The 22,111-nt window shown below is 43.6% G+C and overlaps 1 long non-coding RNA gene across 3 annotated transcripts in view; it reads left to right on the plus strand.

Moving 5' to 3' along the window:
• LOC131279180 (uncharacterized) overlaps positions 1 to 20,652 on the plus strand; it is an 85,358-nt gene extending 64,706 nt beyond the window's left edge. Inside the window, exons 6-8 of one of the 3 annotated variants that reach the window (XR_009186561.2) lie at positions 17,855 to 18,032; positions 18,819 to 18,857; positions 20,174 to 20,652. This is a non-coding gene — a long non-coding RNA (uncharacterized lncRNA). Of the gene's footprint in view, positions 1 to 17,854; positions 18,858 to 20,173 lie in introns of all 3 variants that reach the window. The other 2 variants (XR_009186551.2, XR_009186543.2) reach the window with 2 other exon arrangements.
• Positions 20,653 to 22,111: the final 1,459 nt, after the last annotated feature.

Consider the following 22,111-nt stretch of genomic DNA (forward strand, 5'->3'; position numbering starts at 1 on the left):
AGCAGACGAGGGATCGGTCTCACAAGGGATTGCGCGGTTCGGCTGACTGGGTCGCCCAGCGAAGCCGGCGATGAAGGGGTCGCCCGGAGAAGCAGGCGACGAAGGGGTCGCCTGGAGAAGCAGGCGACGAACTGGGGACAAGGGAGGCCAGGCCCTTGTCGGGGGCTCTCAGGACTGGAGGGCGCACGGCAGAAGAACTACCGTGGAGACAAGGTAAACACGCAAGTCCACTTTACTGAGGGAGAGGCAACAGTTTTATAGGGGCTGGGGAAGGCTGATTGGTCGAAGCCACGCCCTGTTCTGATTGGTTGCCGGCAAAAGGTCAGTGGGCGGTACTGGATGGGGGAGGGGTGGTGGTTAGGGATTGGCTGTCGCTGTTGCTGGGGGAAGGGGCAGGGTTTAGGGATTGGTGGCTGCTGTTGCTGGGGTGGAGGGCAGACTTGAGTTTCCCGCCCACGCCTGGCTGTTGCTGCTGTCGGGGGAAGGGAAAAGGGCGGGCTGGATTTTTCCGCCCACACCTGACTGTTGCTGCTGTCGGGGGAGGGGAAAAGGGCGGGCTGGATTTCTCCGCCCACGCCTGGCTGTTGCTGCTGTCGGGGGAGGGGAAAAGGGCAGACTGGAATTTTCTGCCCTGTGCCTGCGCAGGGAGAAGGAAGAAGAAGGGTGCCGCCCCACAAGGCATCGGGTGGTGCCATCCGGGAGGAGGGGCGGCCGCGGAAGCATGGCTGCCGAGAAGGGGAGACCCGAGGGCACTCTGCGCCCATGCCGAGCTTCCTTCAGGGGTGGCGGTGGGCCCGACCAACCACCCTATTATGGGGGCAGCGGAATTAGGCCTACCGTGGCTGCTCCCCTGCCAGGCCAGCAAACCACACTTCAGCCCGAGGGGTGACCGCATTTCCCCCTTCTTTTCAAATAAGGGCCAGGATGGCAGCAGCAACAAGTAGCCGAGGCCCAAGAGGCAGTAAGCAGTGAGGGAAGCGGGGCTGAAGAGGGAGGTGAGTATGACGGGGATACAAATGTACAATTTGGGGGGCAGTATCTTGCCGTTGCAAGCAAGGGTGGCCAATGTCCAATTCTTGTTGATCTCGGTGGCTATAAGGTCCATCTGCTTGTTAAAAGTCCAGGATGACAGCGCATTACAGGTAGTTGATCTCTTCTTGGCGGCGAAGAGCGGTAGAGGCAGACTGTGTGATGGTCTGGAGGATCGCAGTGGTGAGGACAAGTCGCGTCAGGGCACCTGCGACGGTGGTGGCGGCAGCGTCGGGAGTGGTGGAGACGTAGGCGAGGACAATAAGAAGGCCAAAGTCTTCACGGGCGCGAGAGAGGCCGATGTTAATGGGGCGGGCCGACATGGGGCGGCCCAATCTGCAACGCAGTGGGGGTTCAGGCAAAAAAAAAGGAGGGGGGCGGGGGATGAGAAAGGATGCTTTGGATGGCTGAGAAGAGGAGTGAGGTTGAGACAGGAGGAAGCTCCGCAGAAGTATGGGGAGCTGTTAAAAGCAGAAACGTTATTAGATGCTAGAAAGCAGGCCGCAGGCCGGGGAAAGCAGGTTGCGGGCCGTTTCGTGGGGCTGGAGCTGCTTGAGAGCGATGGCGGCATGGGGGGCCGTGGTTACAACCTTCTGGGGTGGTAGTGGCTAGACAGATGGCGGAAAATATTATCAAGAAAGCAAAGGTTATGAGGAAGAAATAGAGTATTAAAGGCTGTGGGGGAAGTGAGAAGATCATTTAGAGGATAGGGTTGAGAATGGTATGTTTAAGACAGAAACTTTGTGGTTTGTAGGAGACTGCTTTATAAACGAAGGAGAATGAGGGCAGTAAATATAGTAACGATAGATAGGAAGATGACAGTGAGGAGGAGTCTTTGTTTAAGGTTCCAATCGTCCGGCGCAACAGTGGCTAGGCCGATAGCGAGGGGTGTTGCTAAATAGACAATGGCTGCAAAGACAAAACCATTTTTTGTTTCCTTAAGAATAACTTTTCTTTAAATACTTAGTAGCATGCAATATTAGAAACCGTTTCCTAAAAGCAAGTTGGTAGGGGAGCTTGGTTGCTGTTAATCTTTCCTGTTATAAAATTACCTTTTATTATTATTATCATCAATTCAGTTTTATATATATATATTTAAGAATGACCTTTTGGAATTAGCCATTTAATACCTTAATGTAAGCTATTGAAGATAAATTTTATCTTTACAGAACACATTCCCTTACATAAAGTTATCACAATACTTTTTACACTTGCCGCATGCAAATTAAATTTCAAGAGTTTATGAAAAATTAGCCATCTTACTTTAGGACAAAATACGTCTTTTTGCAAAACTTATTACATTTCCGTTAGCATTTTTACAAACTTTTAACCTTTTTAATATTCATATAAGTTTTACATTCTTTATATTATCCTGTGAAGAAAAATAAGTTATTCATTTTAATCTAGGCAAGAACAACTTTTTATGAATAAACTTAAGTATTAATATAAGCGCTTATTTAATTTTTGGCCATTTGAATAGAGCTCTTTTAAAGATTTCTAGTAATTTATATTTACCATCCGGAGGTATCACAATATACATTGACATTGAACGAACAGACAGACAAACACAGAACAATTACAACACATTAACAGAAATATATAATTTATTTATAGTTGACTCATAATTCTTACTTTCTTGGTATAGCTGCTTTTAAATCTTTTTTTTTATATAGCATATCATAGATTATACCCTTCAAGATTTCTTGTGGACTTCATGTTGCCTGTAATAAGCCAGGAGGGAATCTTTTACCTTCCTGCTCCACAGCAAAAGTGACCCTATCTATAAGGCGAGTATAGGTGTCCGGGTCCCAGAGCCGACACGTGGTAAGCCACGGATTAAAGGGGAGAAAAAGGTCCCAATATACTTGAAGCTGTTTGAAAGAGATCTTACACCGGTGAGTGTCTAGGAGACCGGCGAGAGCCCGAACTTGTGGGGCTTGCTTAGCAGATAGGATGTTACCCATTGCTAATGGCCTTTTGGAGCCGATAAGAAAAGGGGCCCTTTCCTTGAGAGCGCGGCGATGGGAGCCGAGGTGCGCGGTGAGACGAGGGGTCAGAGCCGGTGGGGCTCCGACGGTGGTCGCGGGCCAAGAGAAGGCCCCGACGAGGGGAGGGCGGGACGACGAGCAGTGGAGCAAGGCAAAGGGGAGCAAGCACAGAGGGGAGGAGGCAGAGGTGAAGGCAGGGGTGGAGGTGCTCAGGCACGTGCTCCTGAGAGTTTTATTAGTGCCTCTTAATCATCCGTGGATCGTATGAGGTCACCAAGGTTCAGGAGCAGCAATGCAGAGCGAAAAGATAGGGGTGAGAAGAGAGGAGGGCGTAGGGCTGTGGGAGGGTTAATTCAGACGTGCAAGCACGTGCTCCCGAGAAATCCAAGGCTCCTCTTAATCATAGCGGGTCGGTATAAGCCCCCGACATGGAAGGAGAAAGCCATCCAGCGATTCTCCCAGACCGCCGTGGATCGTATGAGGTAGCCAAGGCTCAGGTAGCAGCAATGTTGCACGAGAGAAGTCCCAAGGTGAGAAGAGAGGAGGGCATAGGGCTGTGGTAGGATTACTTCAGACGTGCAAGCATGCGCTCCTGAGAAATCCAAGGCTCCTCTTAATCATAGCGGGTCGGTATAAGCCCCCGACATGGAAGGAGAAAGCCATCCAGCGATTCTCCCAGACCGCCGTGGATCATATGAGGTAGCCAAGGCTCAGGTAGCAGCAATGTTGCATGAGAGAAGTCCCAAGGTGAGAAGAGGGGGGGGGCGCCAGGTTATGGAGTGAGGCTGTGGTGGAGTTGCCTTGCCCCACGTTGTGCTGTGGTGGGGTTGCTTTGCCCCACGTTGGGCGCCAGCTGCGGCGGCTTGCTCGGTCGGTAGAGGTGGGGTCTGGCTGCGGACGAGGGGTCGGTCCAGCTCTGGACGAGGGGTCGGTCCCGCTCTGGACGAGGGGTCGGTCCCGCTTGGGACGAGGGGTCGGTCCCGCTTGGGACGAGGGGTCGGTCCGGCAGCAGACGAGGGATCGGTCTCACAAGGGATTGCGCGGTTCGGCTGACGGGGTCGCCCGGCGAAGCCGGCGACGAAGGGGTCGCCCGGAGAAGCAGGCGACGAAGGGGTCGCCTGGAGAAGCAGGCAACGAACTGGGGACAAGGGAGGCCAGGCCCTTGTCGGGGGCTCTCAGGACTGGAGGGCGCACGGCAGAAGAACTACCGCGGAGACAAGGTAAACACGCAAGTCCACTTTACTGAGGGAGAGGCAACAGTTTTATAGGGGCTGGGGAAGGCTGATTGGTCGAAGCCACGCCCTGTTCTGATTGGTTGCCGGCAAAAGGTCAGTGGGCGGTACTGGACGGGGGAGGGGTGGTGGTTAGGGATTGGCTGTCGCTGTTGCTGGGGGAAGGGGCAGGGTTTAGGGATTGGTGGCTGCTGTTGCTGGGGTGGAGGGCAGACTTGAGTTTCCCGCCCACGCCTGGCTGTTGCTGCTGTCGGGGGAAGGGAAAAGGGCGGGCTGGATTTTTCCGCCCACACCTGACTGTTGCTGCTGTCGGGGGAGGGGAAAAGGGCGGGCTGGATTTCTCCGCCCACGCCTGGCTGTTGCTGCTGTCGGGGGAGGGGAAAAGGGCAGACTGGAATTTTCTGCCCTGTGCCTGCGCAGGGAGAAGGAAGAAGAAGGGTGCCGCCCCACAAGGCATCGGGTGGTGCCATCCGGGAGGAGGGGCGGCCGCGGAAGCATGGCTGCCGAGAAGGGGAGACCCGAGGGCACTCTGTGCCCATGCCGAGCTTCCTTCAGGGGTGGCGGTGGGCCCGACCAACCACCCTATTATGGGGGCAGCGGAATTAGGCCTACCGTGGCTGCTCCCCTGCCAGGCCAGCAAACCACACTTCAGCCCGAGGGGTGACCGCATTCTCCCCAGGCTCCCTGTCTACCAATCCCTTCCCCAGGCCACTTTTACCCTGGGCACCCCATCTATCCTTTCCCTGGATCCACTATATCTGGACTCCCAGACCTTAAAGTCAAATCACATTTTTTAAAAAAGGTTTTATTTATTTTTTTATTTTCCTCCCCCCACCTCAGATCACATTTTTAATATTTATGTGTCAGGCTTCATACTCAGGTTTCATTTATTTTGCTGCTTTCCCTACCCCATTAGCTGGGACATCAGAAACTTTAGAGTTAAACCTGGCTTCATCTGTCTCCAATTGTACAAGTCAATGGCTTCTCTATACTTGATTTACAGAGCAGAGATATATTATGTAAAAGGAAAAAAAAAACAGGTTTTATTTATAAGACATCTCTAAGACTGACAAGGAAAATGGGAAGGGCAGGAGGCACCTATGGGCAGCTGTGGACTCAGCCGGCTCTTCGTCTGGAGGGGTCAGGTCATCACCTCCTGTCCTGCCCAAGTAATCTGGCTACTGTGACCCTACCAGATGATAGCCCAAACCCCCAACTTCAGGAACAAAACTGCAGGGAATGCAGAGGAAATGGAAACTTTTATCTTTGGGACTCCAACTGGCTCTAGGCGTGAAGAGAACAGGGGTTGGTTTGTATAACACATTTAAATTGGTCAATCGCAGATTCAGCCTGAAGGAAAGTGGACAAGACTACTTCTTTTTTTTTTTATTAATTTATTTTATTTCTTTCTCTCCCCACCTCGATGTCTGCTTTCTGTGTCCATTTGCTGTGTGTTCTGTGTCTGCTTGTATTCTCATTAGGCAGCTCCAGAAACCAATTCTGGGATCTCCCAGAGTGTGAGAGAGGTGACTATTCTCTTGTGCCACCTCAGCTCCCTGATCTGCAGTGTCTCTTATTGTCTCTCCTCTGTGTCTTTTTGTTGTGTCATCTTGCTGCACCAGCTCTCCACATGTGCCAGCTTGCCTCATGGGCCAGCTTGCTTATACCAGGGGACCCTGGGCATCAAACCCTGGACCTCCTATATGGTGGATGGGAGCCCAATTGCTTGAGCCATATCCACTTCCCAAGGCTGCTTTTTGAGGTTCCTCTCCCTCAGGCCAGCTTTTGCCTCTTAGACCCTGAGATGGTGGAGCCCCACCTGGAGAGAATTGAATGAGCTGAGGGCCCACAGTTCTGTCTCATGCAAAGCCCTGCCTTGTGATGACTGAACCCTGAAAGCAAGGCTGTTCCTGGTGGGTTGGTGGGAATAAAGGGATGAATGTGCATGTAAATCCAATATGGGTTTGAGAGGTGCTGGGCCCTCCACGGGAAGGGGCTCTGCCATGGCAGGTCCCTGGGTGTTGGGTAGCTTGTAGGGGCATTAGTGCCTCCAAACACAAGGTTCCTATTAGGGGTGCTGGCTCCCACAATGGCAGTAGGGGTGCTCTGGCTCCAGGGCCCTAGGGCTTCAGGCTTAAGCTTATTCCATAGCAATTTGTAGTGTGGGACCCCCCTCCATTCTGCTTTTATCCTGAGTGCTTGAATGTTGGAGCACAGATCTGTGACCTCCACTTGGTTCCCAAAGCTCCTATGTGCTGCTTAAACCCCGACTGGAGTGGTGCTGCCAAATGTTGAGATTCACTGCCTCACATTGGCCTTGAAATTGGTCACAGCACAGGGCACGTTGGTGATGTATGCAAAATCAGATGCATTGGCTGTGCCAGAGGAGAATACAGTAGGGGTGGACCCATAGGCCAGCTGGAGCCTGACTTGGGTGTCCAAGGTGGAACTTGTGGGTATCAACCCCCCAAAGCTAACTGGTGCTGCCCAGGGGTGGCTGGCCTTGAGGAGAGGTTGAGGTGGGAGCTGCCAGATTTGCAGGCTGGAAAGAATTGTCAGAGCTGATGGCTCCATGAGGCTGCCCACCAGGGACTCCATATAGGTTGGGGGGGGTGACTCTAGGGTTAAAGAGGTCTTTACACTTTGGGGTAGGGTTGCAGAACCCTAGTGTGGGCAGGCTGGGGGTTTCTGGCTGAGGCAGTGCTGCCACTTGGGGTGTCTGAAGGGCCTGGTCAGATGGGAAGAAGGTGGCACTGGAGCCAGCTGGAGGCCCACAGAGCAGTAGGGGGGAGGGATGTTGTATTCATCAGGGTGATTCCCAAGGTTGGAAGATGGCAGGAAACCAAGCCTGCAGATATGCTGGTTGTGAGTGGTTGTGGATTTTTCCCCCATTTTTCTTCATATATTGAAGTATATCACTCATACATAAAATATATAGACAATAAGTTTATTGTAATTTTTGTGAACTTACAAAGCAAACATACATAAGATCGTACAGGGGTCTCATACCTCACCTTACCACAATCAATTCAGTTCCGTTGGTTTATGTGTCTGTTTTTATGACATATACCATTGCTGTTTTTAACCACTGTAGCTAGGTAATATGGTTTAAAGACCAGAAGTGAGAGTCCTCTGACTTTGCTTTTCTTTTTTAAGATGTTTCTGGCTATTCAGGACCCCTTCCTTACCCTTCCAAATAAATTTCCATTCATTTTTAAAATGCTCGTGGAATTTTTATAAGGAATGCATTCAATCTGTATATCATTTTGAGTAGAATTGGCACCTTAGTAACATTTAGTCTTCCAATCTGAGCATGGAATGTTCTTCCAAAGATTTTGGTCTTATTTATTTCTTTTAACAATGAGTTGTGGTTTTCTGAATACAAGTGCTTTACAACATGGGTTAAGTATATTCATAAATATTGAGCTTTTATCTGTCATATTTTACTTTCACCACTCTTTTTACTTCAGCTACTTTTACTAATATAATCTTCATTTTTAGACTCTCTTCCAAACATTTCTTTCCTGTTTTTTCTTTTCAGGCTGTAACACACCCTTCAATATTTCCTGCAAAGCTAGTCTTTTGGTTATAAACTCTCTCCATTTCTTTTAATCTGTGAATATTCTAAACTCACCCTCAATTTTTAAAGACAATCTTGCTGGATATAAGGTTCTTTTCTGGCACTTTTTTTCTTGCAGTATCTTAAATATATAATAACTCTGTCTTCTTGCCTCCATGGTTTCTGATGAGAAATTGGCATTTAATCTTATTGGGTATCACGTATGTGTTATACATTGCTTTTCTTTTGCTGCTCGCAGAATTCTTTCTTTGTCTTTGACATTTGACATTCTGATTAGTATGTGTCTCAGTTGCTATTCAGATTTATCCAGATGGGAGTGTGTTGTGCTTCTTAGATGTGCATATCCATGTCCTTCAATAGGGTTGATTAATTTTCTACCAGTATTTCTTCAAATATCCCTTCTTCCCTTTTACTCTTCTCTTTCTGGTCTACCCATGACACATATGTTTGCATGTCTCTTGCTATCATTTATTTCTCTGAGACCTTGTTCAATTTTTCCCATTCTTTTTTTTCATCTGTTCTTTTGTATGTTTGCTTTCAAAGGCCATTTCTTCAAGCTCACCAATCTTTATGCCTCCTCATCTGTTATTTTATGGTTCATGTGTATTTTTAATTTCATTTATTGTGCCTTTCATTCCCATAAGATCTGCTAGTTTTCTATGTATGCTTTCAAATTCTTCTTTGTGCTCATGCAGTGTCTTCTTAATATCCTTAATCTCTTTAGGCATCTCATTGAATTAGTTAAGGAGATTTGTTGGAACATCTCTGATTAGTTGTCTCAACGTTGTCCTTTATATCATCTGGAGGCTTATCTTGTTCCTTCAACTGGGCCATAGCTTCCTTTTTCTTGGCATGGATTGCAGTTTTTTGTTGGTGTCTTGGCATCTGGCTTACTAAAAGTATTTATTCTGGGTGCAGTTTTCTTTTTAGTTTAGTGCTTCTTGTCCTTACTCCCTTGCTTGTTGTGTAGTAGGAACCAAAGATGTAGTTGGTGCTTTAAGCTGTGAGGCTCAAGTTGCCCTCATTTCCCCAGGGACTGATGAAGCATGTCCCAACTTTCTCCTTTGCCAGGTGTATGGACAGAGCCACAGCTGTGTGTGATAATCCAAGTTTTGCAGGCCTTAATCGTAGTCACCCAGAGAGACTGATGATGTCTCAAGTCCTTTTCTCCCCTGCCTATGGAGGAGTGGAGCTACAGGTATGGGCAATAATCTATGCCACACATGTCCAAAATGATTGTATTTGCCCCAGTAGAGTTCCCACTATTCAGTTTCCCCACTGAATGTACCTGCAGTTACCTGGAGACGGTGGTGAGGACCCACCTGCTTCTTTCCTGCTAGAGGTGGGGCTGAAGCCTTGGCTTGGCCTGCAGGCTGATCTGAGTGAAAGAAGTTGGTCCCTACCAGCAGGGTGATTTTCAGTCAGCCCAGCTTCATCTTTGCTGGGGGCAAAGTCAAAATAGCCTACTGGCCTCTTTCTGACTTGGATAGGTTAAAACTTTAGCTGTTCTTAGGATTGTACTTTAGGTGGCCAAATTTACTAATTAGTAGCTGAAATCAGTGGCCAACCATCTCTTCCTTCCCTGTTTTTGGGAAATAGAGCTTCCAGTTCCAGTCACAGAGGAGCTCCTGAGATGGCTTGCACCACCAGTGTAGTATGATTACTGGCATCCATGGTGTGTACTGTATTTTTCCAGAGAGTCTGGCAAAGGTCCCCCCAACTTTCTCTGGAAGTGGGACTGGGTCTTGGGCTAGAGCTGCAATCCAATCTGGATGGAAAGAAGCTGGTCCCTACCAGCACTGGGCTTTTTAGTCCATTTGCCTCCCTCGTGCATGGGGTGGAGTTAAAATGGTGGATACCAGTCTCTTCTGACTTGGATATGTTTAAATTTTAGCCATTCTAAGGACTATACTTTAGTCTGCCAAATTTACTAATCAGTAGCTGAAGCTGGTGCCCAGTTGTATCTTCCTGCCCATTTTTGGGAAGTGGAGCTTCCGTTTCCAACTGCAGAATAATCCCAAAGTGGTTTTTTCCTCCACTGGAGGATGGGCACTGGCCTCTAGGGCATAGGGTGCTTTATTTATGAATCTTCTCTGCAGATGGGCAGTCTCCATCACTTCAATCATTATTAAAGTATTTTAATTTTTTTCATAATAATAATAATAATAAAACAGACAAGAATGGTGAAAAATGAAAGAACCCAGATTGACTTTGTATTATTAAATTAAATTGAAATTGTTTCCTATCTACTTTTTGCTGGATTTTGATTGTATTTCATATTCAAAACCAAGCCACAGTCTCAGTTCTCAATAGGATTATCTATAATATAAACAGAACACACAAAGTTAAGTAAAAACAGTACCTTGTTGTATCACGTATTTACACATTGTCCTGGGAGAACAAAATGGAGAAAATATTTGCCTTGGGACAACACATGATCATCTCAGTACGTGCAAAAGAGGGCATTTGACAAAATACAACATCATTTCCTGATAAAATCCTTCCAAAACATAGGAATAGCAGGAAACATTCTTAATACAATAAAATACATATATGAAAAATTGAAAGCTTTTCTGCTAAGATGAGGAATAAGAGAAGGGTGTCCACTCTGTCCACTGTTATTCAATATTGTGCTACATGTTCTGGATAGAGCCATTAGGCAAGGGGAAAAAAAGGTACCCAAATAGGAAAGGAAGATGTAAAATCACTATTCACTGATGATATAATCCTATAACTAGTACATTCCAAAAAATCTACAACTACACTCCTAGAACTAATAGACAATTTCACCAAAGTGGCTTGATACAAGGCTAATTTACAAAAATCAATAGTGTTTATATACATTATTAATGATAAATCTGAGGGGGGAAGTCAGAAAAAATTTCATTTACCATAGTTTCTAAAATAATCAAATACTTAGGAATAAATTAAAACAAGACCATAAATTAACTATATTCAGGAAAGTATAAAACATAGCTAAAAGAAAGAATGATGATATAAATAAATGGAGGAATATTCTGGATGCATAACTGGGAAGACTAAATATCATTAAGATGTCAATTCTATGCAAACTGAACTACAGTTTTAACACAATCCCAATAAAAATTCCAACAGTCATCTTTGTGGAATTGGAAAAGCCAATTTTTAAAAATGTCTAAAAGGATAAGGGCCAAAATAGCCAAAAATATCTTTAAAAAGAATAAAGATGGAAGATTCTCACTTCCAGGCTTTAAAAGATACTATCTTGGTACAGAGGTAATAACAGCTTGGTACTTGAATAAAGACAGACAGATTGCCAAATGGAATCAAACCAAGGGCTCAAAACAAGATCTTCAAATCTATGGTTAAGTGATTTTTCACAGAGCTGTCAAAGCTACTCGGCCAGGTCAGTACAGCCTCTTCAACAAATGGTACTGGGAAAACTGGATATTCTTAGCCTAAAGAAAGTGCCCCCTATCCCACACCTTATTAAAAAATGAACTCAAAATGGATCAAACAACTAAATATAAATGCAAGGACAATAAAACTCCTAGAACAAAAAAATTAGGTCAGCATCTTTAGTACCTTGTGGTACATGGTGGTTCCATGGAGATTACACCCAAAGCACAGGCAATAAAGAAAAAATAGGTAAATAGGACTTTCTCAAAATTGAACACTTTTGTGCTTAAAAAATTTTACTAAGACGGTGAAAAGGTAGCCAAATCAATGAGAAAATATCTTCAGAATCCACATATTTGACAAGGGTTTATTTCCACATTATATAAAGAGATCACACAACTTGACAAAATGGCAAGCAACCCAATTTTTAAAAAGCCAAAAGACTAGAAAATTTTCCAAAGAGGTAATACTAATGGCCAAAATGCATGTGAAAAGATGCTCAACCACCACACCAGGGAGCCAAGAGTGCCTACAACTGCATGCAGGAGAATTGCATCCATCATCCATGTGGAATCTAAGCCCCATCTCAATATAGAGGTGGAGTGGACATAACCATCCCAGGGTCCACAGGATGGAGGAATAGAGTATGGATTAGAGTGGACTTACTGATATTCTATTCTGGAACTATTGTGATTAGTAATGGAAGAAAAGGTAGCATTAATGTGGAGAAAGTGGCCATGGTAGCTGCTGAGGTAGGGAGAGGGAAGAAGAGATATGATGTGGGGGCATTTTCAGGATGTCCAGGGACAGTTCCTGGACATCATATGTCCTCCCATGGCCCACTGGGTGGACTGGGTGAGAGTGTAAACTACAATGTAACCACTATCCCTGTGGTGCAGCAGTGCTCCAAAATGTATTCACCAAATGCAATGAATGTGCCACAATGATGAAAGAAGTTGCTGATGTGGGCGGAGTGGGGTGGGGGGGTGGAGGGTATATGGGGACCTCATATTTTTTTATGTAACATTAAAAAATAAAAAAAAGAAAAATTGGGGTATCAAAAAATGAAAAAATGAAAAAGTTTTGTTTTTGACATTTTGCCTTTCATCACTGCTATAGGTATTGTCCTGTATGTACAGTGGCAAGGCAATTTCTTCCATTTCTTCCTCAGTGTCTACATCCTTTCTTTTTTTTCCCTAATTATTAAGTTTGTCTTCACATAAGTTTTAGATCACAGTAATTCACATGTACAGTATATGGTACTCCCACATATCCAACATCATTTTGTGCCTTCCCCAGCAATGATCCTTTTATGTGTTCATATTATATTTGCTGCAGCTGATGTACAAATACTGAAACAATAGCTTTCAAACATGGTTCCATTTGAGTTTACATTATACTTTGTATTTTTGACTATACAATTTTCTAAATTTTTAGTTATTTTATGTTTTACATTATGGTTTGCATTTTTAGCCTATAGACATTTATACATTTTTTGTGTAATTTAACATGTTCTATATCCATAATTGAATGTCTTGTGGAACACTTTTATTGCTGCACAGTTACACTGATTCCATCTATTCAACCCCTCTTTCCCCTCCCATCAGGGCCCACCACAACAATCTTCATTACTTGAAGACCATATTCAGAGATACTTGCAACAATGTTGAGGACTTGACACACTTGACTACCCGAACCCATTGGGAGCCACCAATTCTCTTGAAAGATACAATTCCCTTTGTTTCAGAACATCAGTCCTGCCCAGGATGTGTGTATACCTTCACTCTCATTGTATGGGTCTCCACCCAATGATATAACAATGCACTATGACAAAATGAACACTCACACACTCCCTAGAAGCCTGCCCTGTGTCAGATGCCCCCCCCTTAAGCATCTTAAACAGGTAACCTTCCATATTATATTTTCTAAAGAGTTTTTCTGCATTATAATTTTAACCATATACCTGACAATCTCCTATGTTCAAATGTTCCCCCCAATTTCTTGGGCCATCTGCCCCATCCTCCCATCCCTAGCCCCCCTCAAGCCCACAAAGTCCCATCCTAAGCCCCCATTTTATCCCTTCCCTGTATAAATACTTACCTCTAGCTTATCATAGATTTCTTTTACATCTCTAGTTAAATTTATTCCTAGGTATTTGATTTTATTTACTATTGGAAATGGTATTTGATTCCTGATTTCCTCCTCAGATTGATCATTATTGGTGTATAGAAATGCTACTGATTTTTTTGCGCATTGATCTTGTAACCTGTGGCTTTACTGAACTCATTTATAAGTTCTAGAAGCTTTCTTGTAGACTCCTCAGGGTTTTCTATGTATAGGATCACATTATCTGCAAATAGTGAAATTTTGACTTCTTTCTTTCCAATTTGGATGCGTTTTATGTCTGGTGATTGCCTCAGTGCTTGAACAAGTACTTCTAAGACTATGTTACACAGAATGGGTGATAATGGGCATCCTTGTCTTGTTCCTGATCTTAGAGGGAAAGATTTTAGGATTTCACCATTGTAAATGATGTTAGCTGTGGTTTTTTTTTTTTTAAGATTTATTTATTTATTTCTCTCCCCTCCCCCCACCACACTGGTTGTCTGTTCTCTGTGTCTATTTGCTGCATCTTCTTTGTCCACTTCTGTTGTTGTCAGCAACATGGGAATCTGTGTTTCTTTTTGTTGTGCCATCTTGTTGTGTCAATTCTTCATGTGTGCGGCACCATTCCTGGGCAGCCTGCGCTTTCTTTCATGCTGGGCGGCTCTCCTTATGGGGTACACTCCTTGTGCATGGGGCTCCCCTATGTGGGGGACATCCCTGCATGGCATGGCACTCCTTGTGTGCATCAACACTGCACATGGTCCAGCTCCACACAAATCAAGGAGGCCCAGGGTTTGAACCACAGACCTCCCATGTGGTAGATGGATGCCCTAAACACTGGGTCAAGTCTGCCACCCCCCTTCAATCTTTTATATGATATATTACATTAATTGAGTTTCTTATGTTGAACCATCCTTGCATACCAGGAATGAATCCCACTTGGTCATGTGTTGTTGAATACGATTAGCAAGTATTTTGTTGAGGATTTTCACGTCTATGTTCATTTCAGAGATTGGTGTGTAATTTTCCTTTATTGTGGTGTCTTTGTTTGGCTTTGGTACCAGAGTAATCTTGGCATAATAGAATGAATTAGGCAATGTTCCTTCTATTTCAATTTTTTGGAAGATTTAAGAAAGATTGGTGTTAGTTCTTTCTGGAATGTTTGGTGGAATCACCTGTGAAGCTGTCTGGCCCAGGGCTCTTCTTAGTTGGGAGGTTTTAATGACTGATTCTATCTCTTTACTTGTGTTTGGTTTGGTGAGATCATTAATTTCCTCTTTTGTCAATGTAGACTGCTTATTGTTTCTAGGAATTTGTCCATTTCCTCTAAATTGTCCTTCTTGTTGGAATGTAGTTTTCAAAGTATCCTCTCATGATAGTCTTTATTTCTGTGGGGTCAGTGGTGATATCTCCTTTCTCCTTTCTTATTTTGTGTATTGCATCTTCTCTCCTTTTTTCTTTGTTAGTCTAGCTAAGGGTTTGTCAATTTTATTGATATTCTCAAAGAACCAGCTCTTGGTTTTATTTTTTCAAGTGCTTTCTTATTTTCTATTTCATTTAGTTCTGCTCTTATCTTTGTTATGTCTTTCTTTCTTCTTCCTTTGGAATTAGTTTGTTGGTTTTTTTTACTAATTCCTCCAAGTGTGCAGTTAGTTCTTCAATTTTAGCTCTTCTTTTTTGATGTATGAATTTATGGCCATAAATTTCCCTCTCAGTACTGCTTTTTTTTTGCATCCCATAAGCTCGGGTATGTTGTGTTATCATTTTCAATAGTTTCAAGGTAGTTATTAATTTCTTTTGGGATTTCTTCCTTGACCCACTGTTTTTATAAGGGTGTGTTGTTTAAGTTCCATTCTTGGTGCCAAATCTAGGTCCCTGGCCCTAGCAGATTTCCAGCTTCATTCCACTGTGGTCAGAGAATTATTTTGTATGATGTCAATCTTTCTGAATTCATTAAGACTTTTTCTGTGGCCTAGCATGTGGTCTATCTTGGAGAATGATCCATGTGCACTTGAGCAGAATGTATATCCTACTATATTTGAGTATAATGTTCCATATATGTCTGTTAGGTCCAGCTCCTCTAATATATTGTTCAAAAGTCTTTGCTTCTTTATTGATTCTCTTTTGAGATGTTCTGTCCAAAGTTGATAGTGGTGTATTAAAGTCCCCCACTATAATTGTAGAAGCATCTATTCCTTCACTTAGTTTGTCCAGTGTTTCCTCACATATTTCAAGTCTCCCTTGTTAGGAGCATAAATGTTTATGATTGTTCTTTCTTCTTGAAAGATTATCCCTTTCACTAATATGTTGTGTCCATCTTTGTCTCTCACTATTGTTTTGCATTTAAAGTCTATTTTGTCTGATATTAATATAGCTACTCCTGCCCTTTTTTGGCCATTGTTTGTTTGTAAGATTGTTTTTCAACCATTCACTTTCAACCTCCTTGAATCCCTTGGTCTGAGATGCGCTTCTTGTAGAGAGCATATAGATGGTTCATAGTTCCTTATCCAATCTTCCAGTCTGAGTCTCTTGACAGGTGAGTTTAATTGATTGACATTCAGTGTTAATATTTTCAAGGAATTTCTTATGTTAGCCATATTTTCTTTGGATTTGTGTTTGTCATATTTTGTTTGATTTTATCTGTGTTTGTCTTTTTTGTTGCTCTTACACTCTGCTCCAACTCTGTCTTTCTTGGTTTTTTCTTTCTTCCTGCAGAACTCCCTTTAGTATTTCTTGAAGGGCAGGATTCTTGTTGGCATACTCTCTTAGTTTCTGTTTATCTGTAAATATTTTGAACTCACCATCATTTTTGAATGCTAACTTTGTTGGGTAGAGTATTCTTGGTTGGAAATTTTTTTCTTTTAGGACCTTGACTATGTCATACCACTGCCTTCTTGCCTCCATGGTTTCAGATGAGAAATCAGTGCTTAATGTTATGGAGCCTCCTTTGCATGTGATGGCTCTCTTTTCTCTTGCTACTTTTAGTGTTTTCACTTTGTCTTGATTATTGGATAATTTGACAAGTGTATGTCTTGGGGTAAGCCTGTTGAGATGTATGCTGTTTGGGGTGTGTTGTTCTTCCTGAATAATGTACATCCATTTCCCTCAATAGGTTTGGGAAGTTTTCAGCCTTTATTTCCTCCATCACCCCTTCTGTCCCCTTTCCCTTCTCCTCCTTCTAGGATACCTATAATGTGTATGTTTGTGTGTTTTGCCTCATCATTCAATTTCCTCAGTCCCTGCTGGATTTTTTCTATCTTTTTATCCATCAGTTCTACTATCTCTTTGATTTCAGCTGTACTGTCTTCCATATCACTAATTCTCTCCCTCTGCCTCTTTGAGTCTTCTGTTATTTGCTGAGAGTGTATTTTTGATTTCTTGAATTGTGCTGTTCATCACCATCATATCCATTATCTTTTTGTGTATATCAATTTCTTCTGTATTCTCTCCAAGTGTTCTTTTCATATTCTTAATCTCTTCCTTCTCTTCATTGAATTGGTCCCTAAAATATGTTTCAAGAGCTTTAATTACTTGTTCTATGTTCTGCTCCTCTTCCTGCTTTTTACTGTGTTCATTGGATTGGTGCATGTTTTCCTGATTATTGGTTTGGTTTGTAGTTTTTTGTTGCTGTCTGGTCATCATTTTATCTTGACAGGTTTAATCAGTTGCTTAGCTTCTTTGTGGAGGGGTTTAATTAGTTGTTTTTGTGTGTGTTAAGTCTTCTCTTTGTCACTTTGTTCTTCTTATTCTATTTCCTTGTTGTTGTCTAAGTTCACTTGAAGGAAAACATTAGGGCCAGAGAAAGCAAAAGGAGTAAGAAAAGAAAATGAATAATAGTAGTATTGATATACTACTATAGTAAGTATTAACAGAAGAAACATGTGAGATCTAGGAGAATGGATATTAGATTCATGTAAGCTCTGTAGAGTTATAACAGTAAGTAAAGCAGAGAATGTATAATGAGACAGAAACTGAATATGGGGAGGAATATAGTGTGAATTAAAAGGCCACTGTGTTCAGGAGAGATGGAAAGAGAAAAGAAAGGACAATAATATAAAGAGTGAATATAAGACAGAAAACAGAACAAAGGTATTAGAAATAAAAAGTCAGAAAAATAAGGGGGCAAACAAAGAGAGGTGTAATGTAAGGGAAACAATAAATGATGGAGGATAGAAAGATGTAGAGGAAAGGGGATAGTGTAGGTGGCCAAAATCAATACACACAGAAAAGAGAAAGTTGAGGATGAAGAAATACAGCAAATGTGAAGTGCTCCCTGCAGCACCTAATATAAAAAGAATAAAAAAGAAGAGAAAGAAAGAAAAGGAAAAAAGGGACAAAAGGGAGGGGGAAGCAAGCAACAAGAAGAAAAAGAGAGAAAAAGAAAAACAGAAAAAAGGGCCTTCAGGGGATAAAGAGGAAGGAAAAAACCGAAACCATGAAAATATCAGACAAAGCTTCAAGCAAGGGAATCCTCTTTTCAGTTAAATAAAATGCTTAGGAATCTGACATTTGGCCTTTCTCCCTTCTCACTTCTCTTCCAGGGCAGCAGGAAAGCTACCTGAGAGGTCTGGTAGGAGATTCGAGAGGGTTCTTGTTGAACCAGCTCCACACAGAAAACAATGACTTAATTTCCAGAGAGAGAGCACCCACACCTCACCAGGAACCCCAAGTATGCTATTGGAAGCTTGGAATGCACCTCCTTCAGTCCCTCTCCTTAAGGTGTGCTACAAGAGGGCTAGTTGATTTTCTGAGTCCACCTTCTCCCAGACCAAGTTTCCTATCCCAGGGTATTTAGGTGAATAGGCTTTCTCAGCAGATTCGCCACTCCTTTCTTCCCAGGCTCTCCCCAAGCTAGCCGGTATGCTCCTCCAAGTGGAAAAATAAAAAGAACAGAAGTGGGGGGAATCACCAGAATATTGAACCCATATTAGCCAGGCCCCCCTGCTGCACCCCCCACCAAATCCCTCCCACCCACAGAATCAGTCCAAAACTGGAGGGCTAGGGCAATCCCAGACCTCCAGGAGTGCTGGACTAGGGAAAGGAAAATCTGGGACACTGCAAACCCAGGGTATGAAGGTCCGTGGAACACGGGCTATGGGGCCTCAGGGGACACTGACCTGGGCACCACACATCCAGGGACCATGGGGCCCAGGAATACTGCTGCACAACCGACAGTTCTCAGGGCATACTGCAGCTGCCAGCCCCAGAGGGAAGGGTCCCACCAGCCCACAGCTTCCAACCTCTGTACTTGTAACCCGCAATTCTACCTTTAGCAAATGGCACCTCTGTCACTGTCTCTCCAAATCAACATCCACACACCCTCCACCCTGCAAGCCCCCAAGACAGCCCACTCTGGCAAGACCCCATCCCCACTTGGCCACCTCTTTGCAGGAGAGACTGTAAGGTGCACTCACTCAGACACCATCTTGCCCTGCCTCTCCTAGCTTGTTATTCTAACCTTCCCCTTCCCAATTTCCTTTCTGTGTCATGATCTGATGATTTTAGCACAAGTACCTGAGAAATACCAAGAAGCTTGTTGCCAAGGTAATTTATTTTTATATTTCATAAAACATCAACTTTCATGCTCAAACATGGTAACCCAAGTTGGGACACCACTTGGAACACAGCTAAGTGAAAAATCATGACATGAAAGTGGGCTGAGAACTGTGGTCAGGAGACTTGCAGCTGTGAGCAACAGAAAGAAAACCGCTGTGAACTTAGCACCACCAAACAGAATCTCTGGGATCTTGTTACCCTGTGCAGGGGCATTTCCAACAGAAGGCCCCTCCACCCCCAGTCCTGTGCCACAAGGAGATACAGGTCTCTGTGAGGAGGTGATTTATGTGAGTGCACAAGCAAGGAACTGGGGGATCTTCCCAAAACCTGTTCAAAGTGAGAATGGGAGCCAGGGTTTTTATAGGCAAAGGAGAGGGCTAAGGGAGAAGTAAAACAAGTAAAAAAACAAACATAGTGAGGACTAGATATTCCAGGGGCCTTGTGAGGAGGATACATGCAATTTCTCAGGCCTGTGTTCTCTCAAGCACATTCACCTTGTCCTTGGTTTCAGCACCAAATAAGTCAGAGTTTAGAAAGTGTTGTGCAGGTGCTTACAGGCCGGTCTCCATGACTCCTTTCTCAGTGAGCACTCAAGGATAGCAAGGTTTTTATCCTCTGAGGTAAGTTACAGATTTCCTGGGTCACAAGATACTCCTGATACCATTCTGTTTGGTTTTGCTTTGAGGTTTTTATTCCAGTAAGCAAAACTGAGAAGGTTTGGTTAATATTCTTCAGGGAACCAGATGCAAAGTGTAAGCTTCTAAAATTAGACTGACTGAAAACTAGTTCAGTTATGTCTGGGAAGACCCAGAGCTGCTTAAGTGAAGAAATTTTTATGAAGTGTATATTCTAGCTATCAGTCTCACTTAAGGAATCAAGTAGCAGTAGATCCATTATAGGAGTGATCCTTCACAGCCTGCGTGGTTTCCTCTAGGTCTCAGGCATGTCTCAATTTTCATTTCCACATTCTGGTGCGTTCCTTAATTCTGTGAGGCTGACCCTTCTCCTGACCCTACAATGCCTACTGAGCTTCATTCCTCACCTGCAGGGGGTTGTCTATATCCAGGGCACAGATGGAAATTTCCAAGATTACTTGATGATTGCCTTCCATGTACACATCCTATAGGAGCTTATATGCCTAATTCCTGTTAGGTCTCTATTTAGAAAAACTGTAATTCAGACAAAAACCACTTGCAGCCTTCTAGGAGATTTGGTTATGGTTTTGGGGTAGGCAACAGAGTAGGAAGGACACTACAAACATTTCATTCCAGTTGCAAGTCTACAATAAATGAATTGTTTTTCAGAAAATATATGCTTCTGTGAACTACCATTCTTCTCTGGAAGATGACATCTGAGGGGGATCATTTGGCCCTTTGCCCAGAGACCTGAAGGTCACTGGAACACTGGGTCATGTTTAGGACTTGCTCATGGAGATGCTGCTGAAGATAAGACACGGACTTGAGTGCAAGGGTCACTTGGTCCCCACAGAGGTCACATGATCCCCAGCAGACTCTTGCAGCCACCATGCAACTAGGCCATGGCTCTGTTTCTCTGGGATTCCTCTTTGTTCCTGGTCTTTCTAAGCACCAGGACACATTCCAATGGCCCAAACAGGAAAAGCGGGAGTTGCATTACTTGCCATGATCTTTCAGAAAGCAGCTGTGTGTTTCTGTGCTTGTGCACATGTGTGTCTGTGGGTGGGTATGAGACAGAGAGAGAGGGAGAAAGAGAGAGGGATAGAATGTATGTGTATGTGACAATAAACATTCTCAATTTTCTCTGACTCCTATTAAGATAATAAAAGCATTATCAACTACTCACTGATTGCCTGGACCCATTAGAAAATTCATAGGTATGTCCTCATAAACACATGTAATTATTGCCATTCAAAGGTGAGGAAAATGAGTATTAGAGAAAAAAATAAGTAGCAAGCATGAAATTTGAAATTGGTCAGCTCCTGATTTCAATCCCAAGTACCCTTTTTGTGTGAACATCTTTGATTCAGTTAAACTCTCAGTGCCAGTTTTCTCAATGTACCATGATAATGCATCTACTGTACTCCTGAAAACATATTTTGATCATTTTTAAATTACATGTTATTAAATGAAATAGATACAAGAAGGAGGAGTTTGCAATGGAAGCAGAAAACTTTATCAGTAGGCACAATGGATTGAAGTTACAAAACTCATTATAACTGAAAAAATGATGTCCTGTAAAAGAAGAGGACCAAGTTTGGTCTCTTCCCAGCAGGTGTGAGAAATACTGGGGGTGGGCAGGTATTGACTGTAAAAGGGCATGAAGGAAAAATTCTTTGGTTGGTTTGTTGGTTTCATTGGGGTAGGCCTTTGTCAAAGTGTACTGGTGTGAACAGGTGAATGGTCTGGCTCGTATCTATATGAATTAAATCTCTATATAATTGAGAAAATGATTATTAGCTGAGTAATATTCCATTGTATGTCTATACCACAACTTATCCATTCATCTCTTATTTTTAATGAGAAATTTTATCATTTTTACATGGTTATTACAATTTTATTTTTTTTCAATTTATTTTTTTAATATTACATTTAAAAAATATGAGGTCCCCATATACCTCCCACCCCCTCACCACACTTCTCCCCCCATAACAACAATCTCCTCCATCATCATGAGACTTTCATTGCATTTGGTGAATACATCTCTGAGCACCGCTGCACCTCATGGTCAGTGGTCCACATCATAGCCCACACTCTCCCACATTCCACCCAGTGGGCCATGGGAAGACATACAATGTCTGATAACTGTCCCCTCAGCACCACCAGGACAACTCCAACCCCTGAAAATGCCCCCACATCACATCTCTTCCTCCCATTCCCTATCCCCAGCAGCCACCATGGCCATTTTCTCCACACCAATGCCACATTTTCTTTGATTACTAATCACAATAGTTCATGAACAGAATATCAGTAAGTCCACTCTAATCCATACTCTATTCCTCCATCCTGTGGACCTTGGAATGTTGTGTCCACTCCACATCTATATTAAGTGGGGGCTTAGATTCCACATGGATGCAGGCTGCAATCCTCCTGCTTTCAGTTGTAGGCACTCTTGGCTCCCTGGTGTGGTGGTTGACCTTCTTCAACTCCATGTTAGCTGAGAGGGGTAAGTCTGTTAAGGCTTAGGGCCTGGCTATCACATAGTCCAGAGATTCAGGTCCCCTGGGTATATATTAAACCCCAGCACCAACTACAGTTCTGGTAAAA

The sequence above is a fragment of the Dasypus novemcinctus genome, chromosome 1 (assembly GCF_030445035.2).
Source record: "Dasypus novemcinctus isolate mDasNov1 chromosome 1, mDasNov1.1.hap2, whole genome shotgun sequence".
Classification (NCBI taxonomy): domain Eukaryota; kingdom Metazoa; phylum Chordata; class Mammalia; order Cingulata; family Dasypodidae; genus Dasypus; species Dasypus novemcinctus.